The sequence below is a fragment of the Lissotriton helveticus genome, chromosome 10 (assembly GCF_964261635.1).
Source record: "Lissotriton helveticus chromosome 10, aLisHel1.1, whole genome shotgun sequence".
Lineage (NCBI taxonomy): Eukaryota > Metazoa > Chordata > Amphibia > Caudata > Salamandridae > Lissotriton > Lissotriton helveticus.
Genome location: NC_136071.1, coordinates 356,130,239 through 356,148,522, shown reverse-complemented (window position 1 = coordinate 356,148,522; position 18,284 = coordinate 356,130,239).

The following is an 18,284-nucleotide window of genomic DNA, read 5'->3' as shown; positions in this document are numbered from 1 at the left end:
AACTTAGTGGAAAACAAGAGTTTAGAAGAACTTTGGAAAATTAAGGGAATCAGTACAGAAGAAGGAACAGAACTCCATATGGCGGAGGGGGGCGCTGATCCTGCTGCCATAGCAGTAGTAAATGAAACTGTAAATATGACGGAAGAGGTTTGAGATAAAGAAGACGATGACCCAAGGTCTATAGAATATAACAAGAACCCAGCTAAAACTCATACAGACGAACTCCTTGAAAAAATATGGATAGAAATGAAAGAGAAATTCTCCATTTCCGAATCAAAACAAAACAAAATACAGGAGGTCTGCGAGAAATTGGATAGCAAGCTAAACGCTCTAGCAGACAGAGTCACGACAGTTGAAAATGAAGTTAGTGGCTTGGACAAAAGGGTGGAGAAAAATAGAAAGGAAATAAATTCCATAAGATTGGAGAGTAAAAACATAAATGAAAAACTGGAATCCTTAGAAAATCAAGCCAGGAAAAACAACATAAGGATTTTAAATGTGCCGGAGAATCAAGAGGGTAAAGATGTAAAAGCATTTGTAGTGGCACTCTTGATGGAACATTTCCCATGGGCAGACAAAGAGGTTTTGAACGAGGATATACAGAGGGTGCACAGAGATCCTTATGGAAAGAGCAAAGAAAGGAAACCCCCCAGGAAGATTCTAGTAAACTTCAAAACGTATATGTTGAAGGATAAGATCTTGGGGGAGGCACTGAAAAAAGGAACGTATAGCAAAGATAGTTGGAATTTTAAAATAAGATCTGATATGTCAAAAGCCTCTCAGACCAGACAATGGGAACTGGGAAATCTGATGTCCGAATTGCAACAACTAGGTGCCACAGTACAAATGAAATTTCCACCCTCACTACGCATTATGTGGAGAAATAAAATGAGAAATCTAAGAGAGCCTGAAGAGGTGAAAAACCTGATAGAACGGATCAAAGATCAAGTACAATCAGAGGAACCTCTGAGTTAAAATGCTAAAATGTTCACATCAAAAAAAAAATGTTAAAAAATCTCTAAGGAGAAACAGACACAATCCAACCCAATTCAACTCATACGCAAGGACAAGTGTAAAATAATATGTAGGAGCTATAATCCAACTAAATTTTTTCATCTTTTAAATGTATATAGATAAGAATCACGGGGGTGGGGACGGGAAGCCAAAAGGGTTACGAAGATAACCGAAGGAGAAGAAGATGGAGGCTTCCCCGGGGAGGGTAACTGTAAAGCACAAATCAGAAAATACGAAACTACACGAAAAAGGGTGGGGAACAAAATAGGGAAAAAAAACCAAAAAATTCCTCATCTGCGAAAATTCAGGAAATCAAAACAACAGGGAGTGAAGTATATTAAAAAGAAAATCACAACTACTGAACAAAACAAATGGGGAGTGAAAGTAGAGGTGTAAATATTCTATCCTGGAATGTGAATGGGTTAAGGACAAAAAGCAGGAGGAATAAAATCTTAGAATATATCAGAACTGGGAAAAGTGAGATAATAATACTACAAGAAACTCACTTGTTAAAGGAAGATTGGGACCAAATAATTAAGAACCTGTGGTGGGTAGATACCTTAATTTGCACAACACAACAATGCAATATTAAGGGAATAGCGATAATCTTTAAAAAGTCCCTAAAAGCAACTATAATCAGTTCAGAAGTGGATAGCAAAGGAAGATGGGCAATAGTCAATACAAAAATAGGAAATTCTCCCATTACAATTGCAGGATACTACGGTCCTAATTTAGATGATTCTGATCCGCTGCGAAATTTATACTCGCAGCTACTACTAGCCACTTCTCCCATAATATTGGGGGGTGATTTCAACCTAGTAATGGATTTAAAACTAGACAGATCACCTCCAGGTAGACATACCAACCTAAAAAAAATGAGACAATGGATTGGGACTTATAAAAGGGATCTTAATCTGGTGGATATCTGGAGAGATAAAGGAGAAAAATCATACCCATTTACTCTGCACAACAAAAAACTGGGTCACAAATCCAGGATTGACTTCTTTCTGATCAGTAACGAAATATCAAGGAAAGTAAAAGGAGTATCTCACTTACCAGCTCACCTGTCAGATCACTCGGCAGTACAATTAGAACTACAAATTACAGAAAAAATAACTGAAAGGAGATTCACAGTTGAAAGAGCCTTGCTGGAAGATGAACAAGTTATAAAGGAGCTAGAAATAGAAACAAACACCTTCTTCGAATTAAATGTGACAGATACCACAGAACAAATAACGTGGGACACTTATAAAGCAGTCTTAAGGGGTAAACTCTTGAGCTTAGGGGCTCGCAAAAACAAACAAGTAAAGCGAGAGATTTCAGATCTAGAAACAGAGATCAGTACCTTAGATATCGCTATATCCACAGAACATGAAGAGGTAAAGAAACAAGATCTTCTTGACAAAAAACAAATGCAAAAAGATAAAATTAATCAAATCTTGGAGGAGAGATTACAGAAGAAATGGGATTCCAGCAAACTAGCGAAACATGAGTTTGGCGAAGGCTGCGGAAAATGGCTGGCATGGAAGCTCAAAACAGACCTAGCCAAAAATAAGGTGGAAAGCATCATTCCGGATGATCAAAATAATCCTACCTCCGATGAAAATATCATCAAGCACGAATTCTGGAAATTTTTTAAAGATCTGTATACGGAAGACTCAAATCCCTCAGATCAAAGGATTAACTCCTACCTGGAAGATGCAGCGCTCCTAAAATTGACAGAAAGTGATAGAGAAACACTGGACAAAGAAGTCCTCGAAGAAGAAGTGGCAGATGTGATTAAAGGTTTGAAGAAAGGGAAAGCAGCAGGGCCGGATGCCATTCCAAACGAACTATATATGAAACTGAAAGACTCCATACTTCCTTACATAACAAAACTAATCAACTTAATTTTAATACAACAGAAAACAATACCTGACTCATGGAATGATGCCATAATTTCAATCATTCTGAAACCCGGAAAGAACCCTCTCAAATGTGAATCATACCGTCCAATATCACTATTGAACGCTGATTACAAAATATTCACCAAAATAATGGCAGCTAGACTTGGGAAAGTACTATCAAATTTACTGCATCAAGATCAAAAAGGCTTCATTAAAGGAAGACACTTACATGAAGTAACACAAGAGCTCTTAACTGCAATAGACATTGCTATAAGTGAGAAAACTCCCCTTACTATACTTGCTGTTGATGCCGCAAAGGCTTTTGACCGGGTCAATTGGACCTTTCTTGAGAAAGTTATGATCAAGAATAACTTCGGACCCCACTTTACATGTATGGTAAACCAGATTTATAAAGATCCAAGGTCAAAGGTCCTAATAAACGGTAGTTTAACAGAAAACATAAAAATAACCAGAGGAACAAGACAGGGTTGTCCACTCTCCCCCTTACTCTTCAATTTATATATTGAACCTCTGGCAAACAAGCTAAGAAGCAACAACAGAATTACACCTTTCAAGTATGGCATCTGGGAGAAGAAAATCGCTCTCTATGCGGATGATTTAATGATTTTTACTGATGATTACCCAAAAGCTAAAGCAAGTATCGAGAAAACTCTAACTACATTTGGGAAAATCTCAGGATATTTGGTGAATCAAACTAAGACAGAGATTATGACATGGAATACGGTTTTTCAAAACAATTTCATAAAAAATGAAATCAGATATTTAGGAATCTTAATAAATCATGACATAGAGAAGATTGCAAACAGGAATTTGAATAAAGTTGCCGGGGACGTAAGAAAATTACTTGAGACATGGACCTCTCTACCACTGAGCTTGATTGGGAGATCGAATATAATCAAGATGACCATTTTGCCAAAGTTTACCTTTTTATTTAATACGATACCAATGGAGTTCGGAAAAGCGGATCTAGCTCGAGCACAAAGAGATATAACAAGCTTCATTTGGGCAGCAAAGGGCACGAGGATTGCATGGAAAAAGATCAGGAGGAGCAAGAGGGATGGCGGGTTGGCCAGCCCAGATCTGTTGGAATATTGCAGAGCCTTTCAATTTAAAAATATCAAACCACTACTGAAAAACCATGAACACTACTCAGCCTATTTACAAGCAATCACAAATTCAGAGGATCACGCGCTGTTTAAGTATGGACATCCCAAATACTTCAAAAAAATAAAGCTTAAGATACTGAGAGATGCAGCAAAGATGTGGACACAAATTAGAGGCATTCTACACATATCTTACTACAGTAAGTGGGCTCCTATTTGGGAATCCCCCGGAACTCCAGAATGCCTAAAAGACACTCTTGCACTAGCATTGAAAAGAGTCGACATCAAATACTGGGGACAAATACTAGATGGTCCAAATTTAAAAACTTGGTTAGAACTTCAAGAAATGTCGAACAACACATTATCTAAATTCAAATATTATCAAATGTCAAGTTGGTCCAGAACTCTACCCAGTATACATGGTAATGAAAGATTGGAAGATGACATGATCACAACAACGCGACTACCAAAAGAAGTGGCTAAGTGGTATTGGGCGCTGATAACGGCCAACGATGTTAGTGTTAACATGGAAACCCAAATATGGAAAGATATTGAAATAACAGATTTAGATCTAATATGGGAAAAATCTGTAGCTAAATGCTGGTCAACCTTGAAATCCGCGGCTTTGAAGAGGAATCATCTGTATACAATCCATCGGGCATATTGGACTCCTAAAAAACTGTCCAAATTCAAAAATGCTGGAATTAGGAAATGCCCTAAATGTGGGGAAGAAAAGTCAGACGACATCCATATGTTTAAAAGTTGTCCCCATCTGGAGGAATTTTGGGATCAAGTCGGTAAGACCCTGAGCACTATCCTGTCCAAACAACTTACTGTAAGTACAACTCTTATTCTTTTTGGGATTTTGGACTCAGGTAATGAAGGGGGTCTCACTAAAGAGCAGGAAAATCTCCTCTTTGTATTAATAGCTCTCGCAAGGAGAGAAATATGTATTAAATGGATAGGAGCCTCTTGCCCAACCCATGCAGAATGGCTAAACTCGTCAATAAGAATCAACAAACTTGATAAGCTAGGAAGTGCAAGCAAAAGATTTAAGTTTTGGGATGTTTTCGAATCTTTCTTAAACCTCAAATAAGAATAAGAATAAACTTAAGTCCTATGATTAAGGCGATTTATCTTCTGGTGGACAAGTAAGGTACTTGCCGAGTAGCCAAGCTGGCTAGCTCCCCTCGATCCAAGCCAGAGAGGTATTGATATGTGACGAGTAAAGGAAACTCCTCAAACAACGAATGGTCAAAACTCCCCAATCAAGAGAGAACAAGGGGCAGTGTTGGAAAAAAGCAATGAGGCAGACACCTGATACTCCATAAACATAACAGAAATCGCAAGATGAGGATTAAAAAAAAAAAAAAAAAAAGACAGCCATTGCAATAAAAACCAATTCATGACCCAAACTAGGATTGGTGAGGTTTGTTACTCCTAATAGAACCGCTTGATTAGAAAGATTTAACTCAGTTTTTAGAACAGTCGATAAGAACCTCTCAATGCTTAGTTTTAGGGAGGATAAGCCTATACATGAAGAGAAAATGTGTATGCAGTCAGCGTTAGGAAATATACATCTAAAACAGTAAGTCCCCCTCCCACTCCCCCATTTAGCTATTCTGTCTGGAGTATAATACATGAAAAAGCAGGTTTTGCAAAACTGAGTTTGGAGTTTAGTTGACATAAGAGTGGTTTGAGACATGCCATAAGCATACTTAAACTCTTCTATAGTGATAGCCATTTTTCCCTGCCATTTCTGTGCTGTTTTCCTCGAGGTTATCCGGAAAATAAGTTAGTAAAAGAGAGTACATTCCCCCAATCGTACATTTTTGGGAATTTTTTTGCGTTTCAGCTGTGATTATTTTATCAAATGGAGCATTCCCCCTAATCAGTTGCGATAAAAAGTCTCGGATTTGAAGATACTTAAAGAAATCTCTCCAATCAGGTTGATATTTCTCTCTTAATTCTTCAAAAGAATATAGCCCTTCATTAGAAAAAAGACACCCAATATGTGTGATTCCAGCTGCATTCCACTTGTTAATACATACACCTCTAAAGATCTCGGGAAGAGCAGGGTTGTTGCTGAGAGGAGAGTAATATGATAGTCGCCCTATACCCAGCAATTTCCTCACAGATTTCCAAGCTTTAAATCCCCCAAGCAGAGTTTTCAAGCGCACTTTTTTATGATAGCTATCATAGAGATATCGCCATAGATAGCCCCTACTCTTATTGCCCAATATTAGCTGATGAATTGAAGGTTGGTCCTCCCCTACAGTTGTCTCAGTACCATCTAATAGAAAAAGTTCATGATTATATAGTAGCATCGATGCCCAGTAGTATGCCTTAAGATTTGGGAGGGCTAATCCGCCTTTTTCTTTAGGGAGAGTCAGAAACGTATAAGCTCGTCGGGGTTGTGAATATGCCCATATAAAGCTCGTAAAGATTCGTTCCATAGATTTAAACCATTGCTCTGAGATTTCTAAATTAATAGTTCTAAACATATACAGAATTTTAGGGAAGTATACCATTTTTAGTGCATTCGCCCGGCCGATCAGGGATAGATGTAGATTATCCAAGCGACTGAGATCTTTGTACATTTTGTCTAGCATGGACTTCATATTTAGGTCAACCAGATTTTCGAGTTTAGAAGTGATACTGATGTCCAGGTAGGTCGCTTTCTCTGTCACACAAGGGTTTATCATAGCACATTTGTTATTCAGAATTATTTGGGTTTTACTCTGATTGAGTGCGTATCCGGAAACCTTGCCAAAGTCTATTGCCTCAGTTTCAATGATAGGTAAAGCTATACTGGGATCGGAGATGACTATGGAAACGTCGTCGACGTATGCAAGGGTCTTGGTCATATATCCTTGAGTCGATATGGGAATAATACCTCCATTAGATTCCAACCTACGGATAAGGGGGTCAATGTAAATCGCGGACAGCAATGGTGAACATGGACACCCCTGTTGAGTTCCCCTTGAAATTATCAGTTCTTTGGAAAGATTACCGTTACCCATGACCATGGCTCTGGGTTTGATGTATAATTTTTGTTGAGCTTGGATGAATCCCTGTTTAATTCCCACCTTAGACATTGCGAGTCACAGAAAAGGCCAGGAGACCCTATCGAAAGCTTTTTCGGCATCTAGAAGAATTAGCGCCATAGGGTCTCCTGCCATTTCAGAGCTATCAAATAGGCTAATCACTCGTTAAATAGGATCTGTGGTTCCTCTTCCGGGCACAAAGCCATGCTGAAATTTTGAGACGACCTTGTGAATTATTGGTGAAATGCGATTTGCAATTAATTTGGAGTATATTTTTGAATCTATGTTTATTAAGGTAATCGGGCGATAGGAGCCCATCTGATCAGGGGGGTTGTCTTTTTTGGGGAAGATGACTATTTTGGCCCTTGACCAGGAGCTTGGGGGCTGCCCCTCTCGAAATACATACACACATAGATCAAGCAGGATATTTTTAAGTTGACCTTGGAAGGTTACATGAAATTCTAAAGGGATAGAATCCAAACCTGTTGCTTTTCCTCTAGGTAGGCCTTTAATTGTTTTTAGAACTTCTTCCAGGTTCGGAATTTCCTCCAAAGATTCTTGATCTTCCTCATTAAGCTTAATGGGTGTGTCTTTATCCAGATATTCATTCATTCTTTCTAGGTCTAACTCCCCCTCTTCTGAGTATAAAGTGCTATAGAAGCGCCAAAATGCTTCTCTAATCTCTCCACTGTCTGATACCAAGCCTTCTACAGGGTCCTGTATCTCACGTATAAGATTCTGTGAAGTTTGTTGCCTCATACGTACAGCCAGTTGATGGCCTACTAATTCGTTAACTTCGTATACTTTTTCACTGTGGGCAGTAGCTTTTTTAACAGCTTTGGTAGTAAAAATATTCATAATAGCAGCCTTATTAATTGCCACCTGATAGTGGATTTAGTAATTTCTTCTGCCGTTAAAGAATCTCGGGTTGCCCTTATAAGTTCTTCTTCAGACCCCTTCAGGTTCTCTAGCCTGTTTGTTAGCCCTTATTGAGTATTGCATAGTTTCTCCGCGGATCCCTGCTTTCAAAGCATCCCACACAAATTCTGTCGTGGTCCTACCAACATTGTCTTTTAAGAAGTTGGGAATCCACTCTCGCATGTGGTTGCAATACTCATCTTCAAGAAGCAGGGATTTCTCAAATGTCCAGTTTCTTAGTATCTGGCACATTTGTTTTAGCCATAGAGTACGTAGCAAAGGATTGTGATCAGAAAATACACGGGGTAGCTTCTCTATCTGTGCTGTAGATCTTAATGAATTTGATAATAGGAAATTGTCAAGCCTAACATGTACACGATGTGGGTTTGAGTAGAAAGTGTAACCTGGGTCGTTAGGATTAAAGATCTGCCACCCGTCCGAGAGCCCATGCATATGACACAGCTGTTTGATGGCTTTGAAGACTTTGGGTTTCCACCGTGGTACTGCCAATTGTCCCCCATTGACCAGTCGAGGGGAAGATTGATATTAAGATCCCCATAGATAAGTAATGGCAATGGCCAGTGTGTGAGTTCATTGGATACTTCATTAATCACTGTGGGATCGTCACTATTGCTCCCATAAATTGTGCAGATGGTCAGTGGTTGTAATTGTTCGACCTCGCACTCTGTAATTGCCCATCTGCCAAATGCATCAGTTTTAGACCGACTAAAGCTATATCCCCTATCTTTAGTGAGAATTGCCACCCCCCTAATCCGTGCTCCTTGTGAGGTAGCATAAACTAGTTTGTACCCCAGTGATTTTAAAAGATGTGATTGCGATCCTTCAATATAAGTTTCCTGCAGACAAACTATGTTGGCGCCCATTGTTTGCAACCCTATCGCTACAGCCTGTCTCTTTTTAATATTGTTTAATCCGCAAATATTAAGTGACATAATTTTTAATACCCCCATCTTAATACATAGAACATCATAAAATAGGAATTCTCAAGCTTAAGTAGCATGTCCTGAGCAATCTGCTATATTTTCCCTATTGTCGTCATTCCAACTGAACCGTTAAAATTTCCCTTTTCCCTGTGAGAACTAAAAAGCCTGTCTGACCAAGCGGCTGACCCCCCCTCCCCCCCTCCCCTGCTTCCCCCCCCCACCCACCATCACCAATAGAGGTTATATGACCCCGGCTGGGCCAGGGATGTGACATCCGCCCAACAATACCAAGTGAGCCTGCTGAGATCACCCCTAAAAAAAAAAACAGAATGAACTATCTAATAGGGATATATTTGAGAAAACAATAGTAAAGGCATAAACGGAAAAAAAAGATAATTCACACACATTTTTTTTTTAAAGCATACTATCTCATGCATTATTTGAGTTACTACGTTATTTGCGTCCTATAATTAATGCGCTACCTACTCCTGTAGAAGAAGCGTGAGTGAGCTCCCTTATAGTGATATTTTTTAAAGAAGGAAAGAAAAACAATGCTAAGAAAATGGAGAAGAAAAAAAAACGAAACTGCAAATCAGCAAAAGATAGATCACAGTTTTTAGCACTCTGTCTTATACATTACTTGCATTAATTGTATTATTAGTGTCCTGAGGATTCTGTATTTTTGCGTCCTGAGATTTCTTCTAGGTAGCCCTTTGCTTGGATCTCGGAAATGAAACTACGGGTATGTCCTTGATAAACAATTTTTAATCTGGCCGGATTTTGAAGAAAGACCGTTGCTCCTATTTTCTGGAAGGGATCGAATAGTTGTCTCAATCGCCATCTCCTCTCGACCGTTGCGTGCACAAAGTCTGGCCTGGTAAAAAAGGTTACTCCATCAAAGGTCCATCAAAGGCTAAATCATAGAGTGCCTACCAAAGTAAGAAATTCCCGAAGAACAATAGCATGGCTCTAGGATGTTGTTGAGATGTTGCACTGTGGTTTTTGATCATCAGGGGAAATCTATGAGCTCTTTGTACCTCTTTATCCAAATCCCAGGATTGCAATTCCGGGAATGCATTCTTGAGGAGCGCAATCATGTATTTCCTTGCATCGTCCTTTTCAATGCCTTCGGGAATTCCGAGGAAGCGGAGATTATGGCGCCGTTGGCGTTTTTCTTGCTCTTCCAGTTTCCACATAATGTCTTTGACCGCTTCTTCGTGTTCATCAGATTTAGTCTGGAGTGAAGTGACATCCTTTTCAAGTTGTTCAGTCCTTTCCCCTATGGCCGCCATTCGATCCACGATCGCGGCACAGGTTCTGCCCACCTTCCTCACTGCTCCTTGGAGTTTTTTCGCTGCCATTCGGAACCCGCGGCTGTCAGCTTTAGCCTCAGCTTGAAAACTTTTGATAGAACTCCATATGTCAGCTAAAGCCGGTTCTTTGTTTTGCTTGCACTGTGGGTCCTCTGACTCGATATTCGCGCTAACAATGGTCTGGTTCCCTCCAGAAAAATCAGCCGAGTTGGAGTGTATCATAAGAGGAGGTGTACCGTTGTAGTCCCATTTCAGTTCAGGAATAGCTTCCTTGTCTGAGGAGTCAAGTTCTTTTCTGTAGCAGATTCTATCTCTTTTTTTTAATAGTTTCTTAGTGAGAGGTTGCTGCTTCTGCTGATCAAAATTAGAGCTTTTATACCAATTTTCTCCCCCCTCCTCCTCGCTGGATAAGGAGATGCTTACATCTGATATTACAGAATCATCGGTGAGGGAGTAATAAAGATCCATGTTGTCCGGTGTGTTCAATAAATCTCCTTGTAGCCCTTTCCCCATAGCATAGGGCAATTGCAAAGAGTCCGCTTTTTCCGTCCTTGACGATGTGCCGGTGGGGGGGGGGGTGGGGGGGGGAGTGTGGCAGACAGGAGACAAGAGATTCCTTATTGCTATTAGGCGGGGGTTTCACAAGAGGGTCCAAACAGATTGGTTTCGTGGGAGCCTGAGATGTTAGCTCTACTGCGGTTTGTTCTATGCTGTTAGCTGCGTCCACTGCCTGTTTGTCCTGTCTTGATGCGGCCCCTTCGCCATTCATAGCCTCAAAGCTTTCAGTGAATAATGGCTGACAGCCCGGGTTTTTTCTTAAGGCAGTGGAGTTGACAGCCAAAGTGCTTTCGCCAGGGGGACTAACTGCTATGTCCTTTTTTTGCACTTTATCTCAGGCTGCCTTGCCTCTAACTGACTGCGCCTCTTGCCTCAGTGCATCCTGTCTCATCGCGTCTGATTTCTTCTGCCGGAGAAGCACAGCAGTTGATCCCTGTTGTACACTGGTACTTGCGCTAGTGATGTAGACCTTAGGTTTGACCACTCGGCCCCCCTTACCGGACATGTTTAGTTTGGGTCCCGTGAGGCTGATTCTAGTTCTGGCAGTGCTTCCTCTCCTTTCCAGGGTTTGCCTGTCTTTGGCAGAATAGCCGCTCACCAATCCGCCGTGTAGCCAGAGTATGGAGCCGGTCCACTTCGGTTTCGGGCTCAGCTTACACTTCCTGTTGGTTCCGTGAGGTGATCCGCCACTCGGTCAGCCTGCATAGGGCTTGTCCAGACCTACTCGCATCCAGGAGGTCAGAGCCCGACAAACATCAGGATGAGGAAGCGGTAGAGGGAGCCTGTAATCCAGCCGGAATGTACAGGTAAATGCGACGGACACTGCTTCCCTTCGCTGTGTGTTTCGCATGCCTTTTAATCCCTTTATTCCGAAATTTTCATGCCTTCATAGACGCGATTTGAGTCCGTAAAAGATTTTGTCAGGGGATACTCAGCGGAGCCTCACATCGGTGATGCTAGCCAGACGCCATCTTGCCACCGGGATTCGCTCTATAGCTCTCAATGCCTCATACCTGGTTTTATTTTTTAAAAACCTGCGACAAACAACAGATATCCATTATAGCTCAACAGATGTACTCGGGAAACACCCAGTTTTTTTTGGAAGCCGTTAACAATGCTATTGAGAAACCTATGGTTACTTACTGGTAGACTTAAAACCCAATATTCTAGAAGACTGGTATTTTCTCACCCAATCATCTCCCCGTTGCTTTCACACTTATAACCAAGCCCAACGCCTATAAAAAAAAATGTTGAAGAGTCTCCAGAAACATTTACACTCTAGACCTTATAATATACAGTATTGGCCATGTTGGGGCATCTATGGTTTAATCAAGTCCTCCTAAAAATGCTAGCTACAGCTAACCCCCAACAAAGAAACCATCCTGTGCACGGCTTTGGACAATTTAGTGGCTGCCATTTTAGAAATTGTCCCTAACAGCCTAAAAGGTAATATCCCTATATCAGAGCAGCAGTTCCATGTTCTGAAGTAGAAGCGCCACCTTATCAAGAAGCTTAGTAATAAAAGGGCGCCCCTCATTTCTAAGAAGTAACTGATAAAACAGTTGGGAGGTTTTATAGGATCTTTGTTGGGCATAGCTATACCACTAATTACTAACCTCCTAACTGGGAAGTGATGGATCATGCCCAGAAGATGTACCGAGGCAACAGCTGAAACAGCTGGGGCCATCTATGGGCGACACCTGGGATATCCAGAAAAATGAGACGCAATTTCTAGATACTTTGATTCAAGGCATTTTGAACAGTGCTGATTAAAAACCTTATGACAAAGCAGGCCTTTACTCCGGTGCTCTTTGAAACTTTTTAGAATATTATAGGCTGGGACAGGTTGGGTACAAAAAGTCTGACTCAATATACCCAACACTCTGAACAGCCTCCACCACCCGCTTCAACACCTCCAGAACCTCCCACCACTGCAGCCATCTTTATTGATGACTTGTTAAAAAAATTTAAATTAAAGGTACAGAGGGGCGGTGCAAATGTTGCTGAGTAAAATGTCAGCTTCTAAAGACCTGGCCTCGTGGAATGAGAGAGGCAAATTGCTTTACAGAGGTCAACGGGTTGTTGGATCTGACATGTATAACCTAGTCAAAGGTCTTACACACCCCAAAACACTATCTCTCGAGAATTCACCTAGTGGTTAGGAACAGTTTCTGCGAGCCTCTGCGGCACTCAACAATCCTTCGACACTTGTGGGTACAGGCTGATACTTGAAAGTTTGAATGCTCCCCTCCCTCAGTCGCCAGGAGCCTCTGTCATTCCCCGACTATCACCCTCTTTGAGCACCACTGCTCGGTCTGTGGAACCTTTAAAAAAACTTGGCCAAAGCACACATATGGTTTACCGTCTGATGTTTTGAACCTATGTATTTTTGTGGATATGTTTGATGTGTACAGTTTTGCCATAGTTAACATTTTGATGTTTTTCTTCTTTTAGTTCTTTAGTAAGTTTATCAGCGTGTTGATTGTACTACGAAAAAACTGTTTTGTTAATAAACCTTTTTACTTTTTCATCTTGTTTCTGTCATTTTTTAAAGCATTTCTGAATCTGTGTCCTTGCATCATAATAAAGATGCTAAGTCTTTATTCAAGTTTTTTAGTCTATATTTTAGAAATCCATAATTACACATAAAAGTTGTTACACGACCTTAAACATTTGAAAAACTGCGTATTCTGTTTTAACAGCGCTTGCTGTAGACCTAGAATAGAATTTTCTATCACATATTTTATAAAAATACCATCATTGAGAACTAGATCGTTCGAATATAGATTTTTTTTCATTCTAAATGTCATACCCTCAGACATTTTACTAACAAAATATATACAATGCTCCCCGCATATCTTAGAGAGAACACTGTACCTGTATTTTGTTATACTCCACCCTCATAGCAGCTTTTTTTACATACTTGAATATAGGTTTTGTATAGATGCTGGTTTTGTATAGATGCTATGCTGGGGGATTACCGCTGCACTGTCAAACAATGTACCAATGTCTGTATCTATCTAAAAACAAGGCTGCCCAGTGAGTTCCTTCCTTGTAGTGCAGATCTGTGTTAAAGACGAGATAGCGGGGTCTTTCGGACCCTATTTCACCAGGTAGACTGTAGTTTGGAAAAACACCTAAAAAATATTTCTTAGCCTGTTCATGGTGGCTTAAGAAATCCCGAATCTGAACACTGTCCATTTTACAATATTTAAAAGATAGTCAAACAAAATATGTCGGGCGTGGTGATCTGAATGTTATTGAATAAAGAAAATACAACCATATTCACAATCGCTGCCAAGGGTTGACTAATATATGTTTCTGGTTTTAGATTACCATTTTTGATCAAGCCGCAGTGGTCGCCGTCTCCCAGGTCAGTCCTATAACCATCTCTTGACATGACGACTCCAGAGTCCCGCAGATGCTTCCCTGTTATTGAAACCAAGACCAGTTGGTCCCTGATAAAATTAGAGCCTCCAAAGCTGGGTGTGTAGGGTTTTGCAGGTATCACAGCCTCCTCATGGCACAGCGCCGCGTAGCTGATGTCGTGGTGTTTGAAATGAAAGGGGCTTGAGGTACAGAGACCGCTAAAAGCTGTGTTGTCGACAAACCTATTATAATACGTTTTGATAGCTGCACAAAAATGAATTTTGCTGTGGTGTTAATCGGGTACTGGCTGGGATGCTAAATATCTTCTGAGCTAGTCTTTCAATGGAATATTTGGCGTTTGATAGCTGTATAATTTCAGCATGAGCCAGTCTAATTTATGGTGACACTTTCACTCACTTTACAAACAAATTAGCAGACAGTATGACCAGTTTATACTGTTCTGTATTCCCGCTGATGAGACAGAATGAGTCCTCATTGCGGTTAAGTTTGATATTAAGATCAATACCATTGATGAGCAGTTTATCTTGGAAGAAAATGTCTGAATATATATGCCCGAGGAGGTCAAACTGTCTACTGCCGACGGCAAAGCTTGCTCCTTTTACAAAACCTTGATTGCTACCATTCAGATCCTTATCTTCAAAATGTGCATAAGTATCCTTGTAGAAGAGCCTAGCTGAAAGCTGTGTGTCCAGGGAGTCGCTGCTCTAATTTAAAATACTCTCGATGTATGCTCTGTAGGCATACATGTTATCACTTTGCCTGATGAGTCGATCGTCAAGGGTGATGACCACCTGATTAAACATGGTCGCAATGGGACTAGTAGCTCGAATGTTGGCCCCATGCGCTTTTATGATATTACAAACAAGATGCAGCAGAGTATTGTTGAGATACAGATACATATCCGTGGACCGTGACACAAAGAACTCTATTGGGGCCAGTGGGTTCACAGCAGTTACAGGCAATACTTACATGAAAAAACTGTTTTCGATAAAGGTCTGAGTGCGCTTTAGAGAAAACAGGTCTAACTCTGATTTGGCGCATTCGCCCGATGCGCAATGTACGAAAGCCATGTTTCAGCTTGTTGCGTTAAAAAAATTATTTACGCTAACTGGTATTCTCTTGTTCTTCGAGGCTCTCTTCAGCCTAACAGATGTCCTTTTGTGAGCACTTTTTGAAGAGCACCTCCTTTTTTTATAAAGAGTCGATGGCCCCGGATGCCTTGAAGACTTTTGCTTCCTTTTAATATTTACGAGTGGGTCGTACACAAGTCCCACTCCTTCTTGGGGTTGTTTGTTCCTGCGTTCAGCGTCAGCAGAAGTCACAGATATCACCACATCCTAGGCAATGGCATGGTGAGCAAAAAAACGATGGCTTTAGGCCCAGATCTCTGTACTGGGGTGAATGTATGACATTGTTCTGCATTCTGTCCATCAACTGCTGTTTGTGCAGCCGCCACTTTAACTTGGGTTTTGCGATTTCATAGCCTCTTCTCAAGAAAGGCATGGCTCTTTTAAACAAACTATAGAAAAAAAAAATAGACCTGCCCCATACATAATAGGGGCGCCTTGTAAGAATGGTGCCCCCCCCATATATCCTGCCTAGTGTCTGTAATATTCCCTGTACACAGCTGAGTCGCTGTATGTTTTCATGATCAACATGATGACTTCTCAATATCGCTCGAGCTTTTCGGCCTTAAATGAAGCTTAACAATAACTTAACAATAATTTAAAGGACACCAGCTAAGCTTGATCATCGAACATCATGACCGATATTGTGTCGAAATGGTTTTTAGAAATTGTCGGGCTTGTTAAATTGAATATTAATCACAGTGTTATTTTCCCCCATCACCTGGACCCATCTTAACAACGGTGAATAACTATCACCGATCATCTGAGCCTCTACAATATTACTATACACTTAGAGTGATTAGAACGCCCCATTAATATCAGGACACATAGCATCAGTCTCTTACCCTTACTTCTTATATGTTGTACTGTGCCCAAAACTCTTCTTATTTTACCCATACAGCTTAACTCTGGATCGCGATTTGGAGCTTTAAGAAACACCTTCCTTCTAACGTTATCTAACACTGGCTGAATATTGGAACAGGTTTCGATGTTAGCTATGGATTTGTTGATGGCCTCGACAACCACTGCGGCTGTGGGGCAATAGAAGCGGGGAAAGCCAGCATGGATGTTTAAAGGGTCCTAGACAAACGCCACCAAGGCCCCAGGCGGCAAGAGGCTGACCAGTGAGCACGCAAGGGAAAAGGATACGCAGGTGAACAGAAAATATACACTGTCAAGGAACTTCAAGAAGTAGTGCAAGCAAAGCTGGTGAAGGAGGTGAGTGAGGTGAAGATGGCCAGACCATTTCATGATTGGCCTTTGGGGAGGCTGACTATATCATCAGTAGGCATAGTATCTAACAAGTTTTGCCTCATGCAGCATTTGTTGTGGGCAGGTCAGTCTATAAATGATTTAGACTTTGCTACAGAGTTGGGAAAATTGTGGGTCCTGGTGTTTTTATGGCAAAGAGCATTATAAAATCAGCTTTTTGCTTGCTACTGGTATAGCTAGAACACTAAGGGTTTGATTATGATGTGGGTTGGATCACAACCAACAGTCAGTCTGTAATGATCTGACCGACATCTGCTGCAGCAAACTAAACGCCGCATTATGATGAATGGCGGTCGGATGCAGCTGCAGAGGGACAGACTGATGATTACGATGGGCTCAAGGAGCCCGTCCGACTGTCGGTCAGAATGTAATTCCCTACAATAAAGGCAGTGCCTGCTCAGGCACCGCCATGGGGATTACAATGTCCCTTTCTGACAGCCTTTCAATGGCGGTTTGACAGCCATTGCAAGGCTGTTGGAAACGGACCTTGAGGGCCTCTAGCAGGGCCCCATCCCTCCGCAGCTGGCACACGGTGCATGGATGTTTGCAAACATTAATTTTCCCAATACGGCTTGTGCTGTGGCCCTTTTACGGCCACTGCACAAGTCACAATGGGAAAATGGTTGTGCCGATCGCCTCCTGGGCTGTTGCATCCAAATTTCGTTGGATGGAACCACCAACTACTTGTCAGTGAATTTCCATTTCGACACGATGCCGGTTGGACACTCTAACCGGCATCCTAATAGGGCACTTTGAGTTATTAGACGTACATTTCCAGGGTCACATTTTTGTAGACAAAGCTGTGCAATTAGATGTTCATGCTCGTTGTTTGAGAAGTTCAGTTCATTATTACAGAGGTTGTTTACTTTTCTGACTAGTTCAATGTTACAGACCTAATATTTAGACAATTTTTTCTTTATTTGATCACAGGATCTTTAAACATGCCAAAAGGATATAGACAATTTTAGTGTTCTGATGTTGGAACTAGGGGAGTCTTTGGCCCTCGAAAAGACTGTCAGGCAGTTTACTTTTTTATGGATTTAAATAGATTCTGTGACAACGGTATTAAAGCTGCCAGTGGACAAGAAAGATGTTATGCCTATTGCAGAACAAAGTTTCGAAGAAAGAAGGTTAAGGTGAAATCTTTTCAAGTCATCTTAATTTCGCCTGCAGAGTGGTGAAGGTAGGTAGAACATATCACAGTATGCTTGGTTTTGCCTTGTCTGGGCAAAATGCACATCACAGGGTGCGGTGGTCGGCAGGGGTAAAACTGATCTGAGGTTACAGATTACATTTTAGGACATTTTAATGGGGCGCTGTGGGCAGTGGGTTTTAAGGCAAAGTGGTGAGTGCAGATATTTTCAAATGCTGCTGAGGTGTGGGCTTTTGTTTATTTTGGCAGGGAAAGTGGTGTGCAGAGCAGTGGTAGGGAAGTGGGAGCACAAAGGTAAGGGCATTGCATTCTTGGAATTATTTCCGCTTTTAGTAGTCCTGCTGTTTTGGGGGTAGGCATTTTTGTAATAAGAAAATGACCATTCATGTGGACAATATGGTGGTGGTATTTACGCTAAACAGGCAACTAGCAAGAGATGTGAGGGTTCTGCAATTGCTATGAGTGTTTGTGTAAGGTTGTTTGAAGGACGAAATAGTATTTGGTTAGGTACATCCTAGGAGTTATACACAAAAAGTAT